Genomic DNA, 6,099 nt, shown 5'->3' on the forward strand with positions numbered 1-6,099 from the left:
AAAACATCTCCCAGACACAGACAAAGATGTGTGTGTGCTTTCAGGGGGGGATAATTACTGATGGATAAGACTGCAAAGATTTTGCTTCCATACGTGTCTGTGTCTGTGTATAGGCAGGAACATGGAAGGATTTTAATAATTCAAAAAACTGAAACCCTTAGTGTGATTTCTAGGTCACTCAGAAGAAAAGCAAAGACGTGAGATGATGTGAACACTAAACGAAAAGGGGCTTATACCAAAGTAGATTATATTACTGTATGAAACAATAAATGTTCAACAAACAACAACATTCTAACATTCTTATTTTAGCATTTTTTATTCAGTGTTTTAAAATAAACAGTTTATATGAAAATAAATAATAATCATGGTTACCTGTTTTGTTCATTATTTTTATGGACAGAATTTCTAGGCGCAGCCAGGGGCCGGAGGGAGTCCGGTTTGGGGACCACAGGATCTCGTCTCTGCTTTTTGCAGATGACGTTGTCCTGTTGGCCCCATCAAACCAGGACCTGCAGCGTGCACTGGGGCGGTTTTCAGCCGAGTGTGAAGCGGCTGGGATGAGAATCAGCACCTCCAAATCCGAGGCCATGGTTCTCAGTCGGAAAAGGGTGGCTTGTTCCCTTCAGGTTGGTGGAGAGTTCCTGCCTCAAGTGGAGGAGTTCAAGTATCTTGGGGTTTTGTTCACGAGTGAGGGAAGGATGGAATGGGAGATTGACAGGCGGATCGGTGCAGCTTCTGCAGTAATGCGGTCGAAAATGAATGGATGGATGGATGGTTACTGTACTTGCACTTGATGTAAGTGAGGAATGAAGATAACCATAAATCAGATGCAGTAATAATGAATGCAAAGCAACATAATAACATCTAATATGAAAGGATTTATGTTCATGATTTGTTGGCATAAAGACCAACCTTCTGCTCTGGCTTGGCACCTGGCCACAATTAACACCTTACTGCCAGTGCTGTTCAAGAGAGAGTGGGTTTATGGGTAAAGGATCTTTTTACTGGCTCCTCTAGTTCAAAGTTGGCACATATGTGCATAACAGATTTAACAATGTTTGTATCAATTACAACACAAAATATGTTATACACTTAAATTGCTTTACAGCAGTTAAGACCTAGAGCAGGAAAAACACAGGTGCAGTTAAAAACCCTTTATTTAGGTGTAATTTTTGTCAGTGCCAACATCCACAATACCAAGGCCCAGCAGTGACACAGTCATCAAGTAAAACTGTTCACCTTAAGAAAGGATGATATACAATTCATCTCTACTGTATATAACAGATATTATATGTTATAAGTGTTTGAAATACATTGGCTGTACAATGTACACTGCACACTGACCAGCAATTCTACTATCCTGCATTTCAGGGGGAAATAGCTACAGTACTCCACTACATTTGTTTGCCAGCTATAGTTACAATGCAGATTAAGATTTCACAATCAAAACTCACGATTATCTTATAAATTAGGATGCATTGTTATAAACTATACTGTATAAAGTAGGTTATATACATTTTCTGAACAGTTTGAATGCTGGATGTAGTATTTTATAGTGTGGTATTGTTACTTTTACTTTAGTAACAGGATCTTATCATTGACATTCACTGTCTGACCACAGAGACACATTCTTTTTTACAGCTAATCTTTATAGCCAAAAAGAGACGCACTGTTACTGTTACTAAAAAATTCTGTAGAAAACAAAACATGTGCATTAAATGTTTTGCATATAAGATAATCTCTAAAGACAATTGGTTTTCTACAGTGGCACGCACAGAGTAAACTCCATCATTCAGGAATCTCTTGCTCTAGTATCACTCTGGTCCTCTGCAACACTGTGCACCCTGCTGAGCTGTCAACATGGGTGTCTAAACAACTGATTGTGAGAGATAAATGGGGAGGCAGAAAAGAAGTGAGGCAGAGTTCATTCAATCGATCAAAGTTCATATGAGGATAAAGATTTACACACAAGTTAGGACACTATACAATACTTTATACAGTATTTAGTATAAACTACCTTTTAGTGACCACCAAACATTATTGTGATCAACATTGTGTCCTAGAATGAAATGATAAAAAAAAAAATGTCTGACCAGTTTTTCTGGATGCAGCTCTCAAGGACAAGCTAACTGTGCACCACAGTGGAGTGTGTGTGTGTGTGTGTGTGTGCCAGTCAGAACCAGCAGATGTCTGTGTTGCGTGTGTTTTGGAGGACTGCTGGGCATGGCTAAATTCCAAACAGCCTCAACTGTACTTTGTTTTTAGTGCTAAATAGCAAATGTTAGCATGCTAACACGTTTAATAATGTAACGAACATGGTCAGCACTATACCTGCTAAACATGAGCATTTTAGCTGTGTCACTGGGAGCATGTTGGAATGGTAATGCTAGTGTTTAGCTCCAAGCTCTGAAGTAGGGCCGCACAGAGCTGCAAGCATGGCTGCAGACTTTTACTTGTGTTAATTGCACCAGATGCAAAACATTCAGTGTAGCTGACTTGAAGCTTTTTGGTCAATACCTCTGAGAAGAACAGAGTGTTCAGTACATTTGAGGTTTCTGTTTACTGTGATAGTTTGAAATCAAGCTTGTCATGGCTATTCACAGGGGAGGAGAGATGGACTCACTGAAAGGTCAATAGTCTCCCTCTATGATCCTCAAATCTGCACTTTACTAAGTGATGTCCTGCCGAGACTGAGAAAGGGAAGCCATTACTGGCTGTAGCAAGGTGAGATGGCTTTTTGGTAGTGATCCCAGGAGGCATTAGCTCTGATTTAAAAAGGAAGAGCAATCTCCAGATACCAAGGAGGTGGAAAACAATCTGTGCATTACAGTGGTGCAAAGCTACTTTGAAATTCCAGCATGACACTGCATAAAAATAGGGTGATGTTTCACAATGTCATCGGTTCTAATATATCAGAGATTGTTTTTAGTTGAGACAATAGGAGTAGCTGTTCAATATCTATCAGATGGCAGTGCAGGAGAGGCTTTGCTATAGTTAGACTGAGAACTCCCTCTTGTGGTAATACAGGGACAAGGACTGTTAGAGGAGTTCAACTGTTAGAGTGTAAATAAATAAATGACCATTTCTGATTAAACGATGTGTGAGCTGCCATTTACTGCAAAGTAGAGCAACTTTTAACTACTTGTATTTTAATCTATAGCAGTGTGTACTGAACATAGCTACAGTAGGTCTATGGTTTGATGAGAACATGCAAAACATAAAAAACCTCACACCACATAGAGTAACCATACTGGGACATGAACAAAGTGATTGAAAAATGGATAATTAATAACAAATAGTACAAAACAAGCATTCCCTTTCAGATACTATCAGTACCACAAACCAGCTATGATGTACCCTCAGAGAGCTCCCTTAACATACTGATTATGAAGCTACTGGACAAAGGAAGAGTAAAAACAGATTAATGATTTAGGAGTTAAGAACACAAACATCCTTTGGGAAAGTGATGTTACAACATTTAGCTGTCTTGGGTTTAATCATTTTCAGTTTTAAGTCAAACAAAGCTTAAAAAGACCATGCTTTTTGATGCAGTGTGTGCTTCTACCACACTTTTAATCTGAAGGTGATGATGCTGTCAGTCCCACTGTGGTAAAATTGCATCATAACTTCCCCTGAAAACAAGCAAGGGGAAGTCTTTGCTGAGCTTTATTTAGTCCTGTTATAGTGGGACTGTTACACCCAAGTAACACCAGTTCTCCACCTGCTGAATATCCTGAACTACCTATGACTACAAGGAGAATGCCACAGTGGTGCCTATGCTCATTATTTAAATTATGCTAATTGTTATGCAATAGTCAACTGAGGTGCAATATTCAGCTCCTGGGGGTGAAATGCATTGTAAATAGGCTCATGTGTAATATCTTGTTCCTGATCTCTCTCAAATACTGTACATTGCCCTGCTTTAGGTGTTTTTGAGTAGTTCCTCAGAGATTCTTATGGCTGAACTACAGGTTTCTTTCCCCCATTGTGGGATTAATTGTGAGAGTAATATTCGGTTGTTCTTGATTTCCTGGTTGTTTTTCTTGATTCCTCTCAATACTATTCTTTTTTGACTTGTCTCTCAGGGACAAACTGTGGAAAGCCTATTCTTGTTTTTGATTGTCTCTTACATACTATATTTTTTGTCTGGTTTCTAGGTACCTGGATCTTGTTTTTCTCAAGATATGTGTGGGGTGTTTATTCTATGGTGTCATGTTGTTTTGTCCCTTACTGCTGCTGGAACACTGGAGTTTCCCCACTGTGGGATCAATGAAGTTTTACCTTGCCTTAAAATTACCTTGTATTGGTTTATGGAAGAAATGTCTTTTTCATGATATGGTTTCATGTTGGCTGCTAAAGGCACTACTGTACAGTACATACAATATTTTTACTCCACTACCTTCAGTTCAAAGTATTCCACTGAGCTGACACTTAAAACATAATCCTATTATAAACAACTTTAACCTAAACTGACATTTGAATGAATTACACACTAAGGATGTCATTACCAGCACAACCTCTCCCAAATTGCCATTTATCTTGACCTTTCTTGGGCACAGATCCTAACCCTTGTGTGAGTGAGCAGTTAAATAACAATTCTTTGCCTGCTGCCGCCTCCTTCCCAGGTGAAGCTCTTCCTGCCGGTCCCGTCTGACACAGAGGAGAACATTTCATGGCCACCCCTGGGAGCAGCTTACTGTCTGTACGCTTGATCTCTCTGAGTTAACATTAAATCATTGGCTTGGCCCTGACAACACCTTGATCTTTACAACATACACTTCCTCCTGAGCTGACATTTACACACAGAGTAGTGGTTTTGGGAATGAGCTCTCTATAAATTACAGAAAGCACAGAGGAATGTGTGTGGTCTTGTTTTTGTACTGTTTGAGGCTTTTACTACGAGCCAACTGTTTGTCAGCTCGTTTAACACAAGACTGAGGTTAACTGCAACATTAACCTGCTTATTACCTGAATTTTTGCAGTGGGCCATTATTTATGATAGAAGTACAACCAGAGAGTGGAGCTGTAGTGCCATGACATGAAGAAATGACACTACTGTATCCTGTATGGGTGTCTGTTCCAACACCCACACTTGCAGTATTTGCAACTAATCAATGTCTATTCATGTGCAATATTCCTACTAATTGCCACACTGCCCAAGTGTCAGGTTTGGCGTGTACAGATGCCAAACAGAGGTTGTGGTGAACTCAATTGGAAAACCAGATGAACCGAGGTAGAGACAAGTTCTTTACTTGTTGTAAGCAAAACAACTAACACAAAGTCCAGGATCTCAATCAGGTTGATAAGACAGTCCAGGGTTGGTGCCGGTAAACAGGTATAGCCAGGGGATCCAAACTTGGGGTCAAGAGGGACAAATTCAGAAGGTCGATACACAGCAGGCGATCAGAATGTGGGAGGGCATAGACAAAACATGGTGGTCAAAAAACAGTAATCCAGGGTCAGAAATAGAGAGTCAGGCAAGGTATAAGGCTGGAGAGTCGGAGCTGGTGTCGAGAACAATCTGGCAGCGTCCTGGTGGGAGGACACTGCCTAAATAGAAGTAAAAAACAGGTGCAAACAATAAGGAGCAGGTGACCTAATGATGATCAAAACTGAGGTGAAACAAAACAGGAAGTAATGTGAATATAAAAGCATGACAGGAAGCAAGAGGGGCAGGAGCGTGACACCCAAGTACTTGTTAAGACTACAGGTGTGTAGAAGTTTATCAAAGCTTACTGAGACAGACTTGGTTCATCTTCATGTCCTGTTAGTCCTGCAAATACAAGTGCTGTACATGGCACAGTCCAGCTCAGATACAACATATAACATACTAATTACAAAGCTATAACTGTTGGAAAAGCCAGGATAGCTCTTTCCCCTTGTTTCAAGAATGTATGCTAAGCTAAACTAACCAGCTGGTGCTGGCTGTAGCTTCGTGTTTCATAAGATTGGCACTGGTCTTTTCACCTCAGCAATTAATTTCCTAAAATGTATGACTTTAAGCTGAAAATGAAGACAACACTCGGGTCTGAATAAGAAGAGGTAGAGAACAGTACAGATCTTGTGTGTGTGTGTGTGTGTGTATGTGATGATACACAC

Source organism: Monopterus albus, unplaced genomic scaffold (genome assembly GCF_001952655.1).
Source record: "Monopterus albus unplaced genomic scaffold, M_albus_1.0 scaffold221.1, whole genome shotgun sequence".
Classification (NCBI taxonomy): domain Eukaryota; kingdom Metazoa; phylum Chordata; class Actinopteri; order Synbranchiformes; family Synbranchidae; genus Monopterus; species Monopterus albus.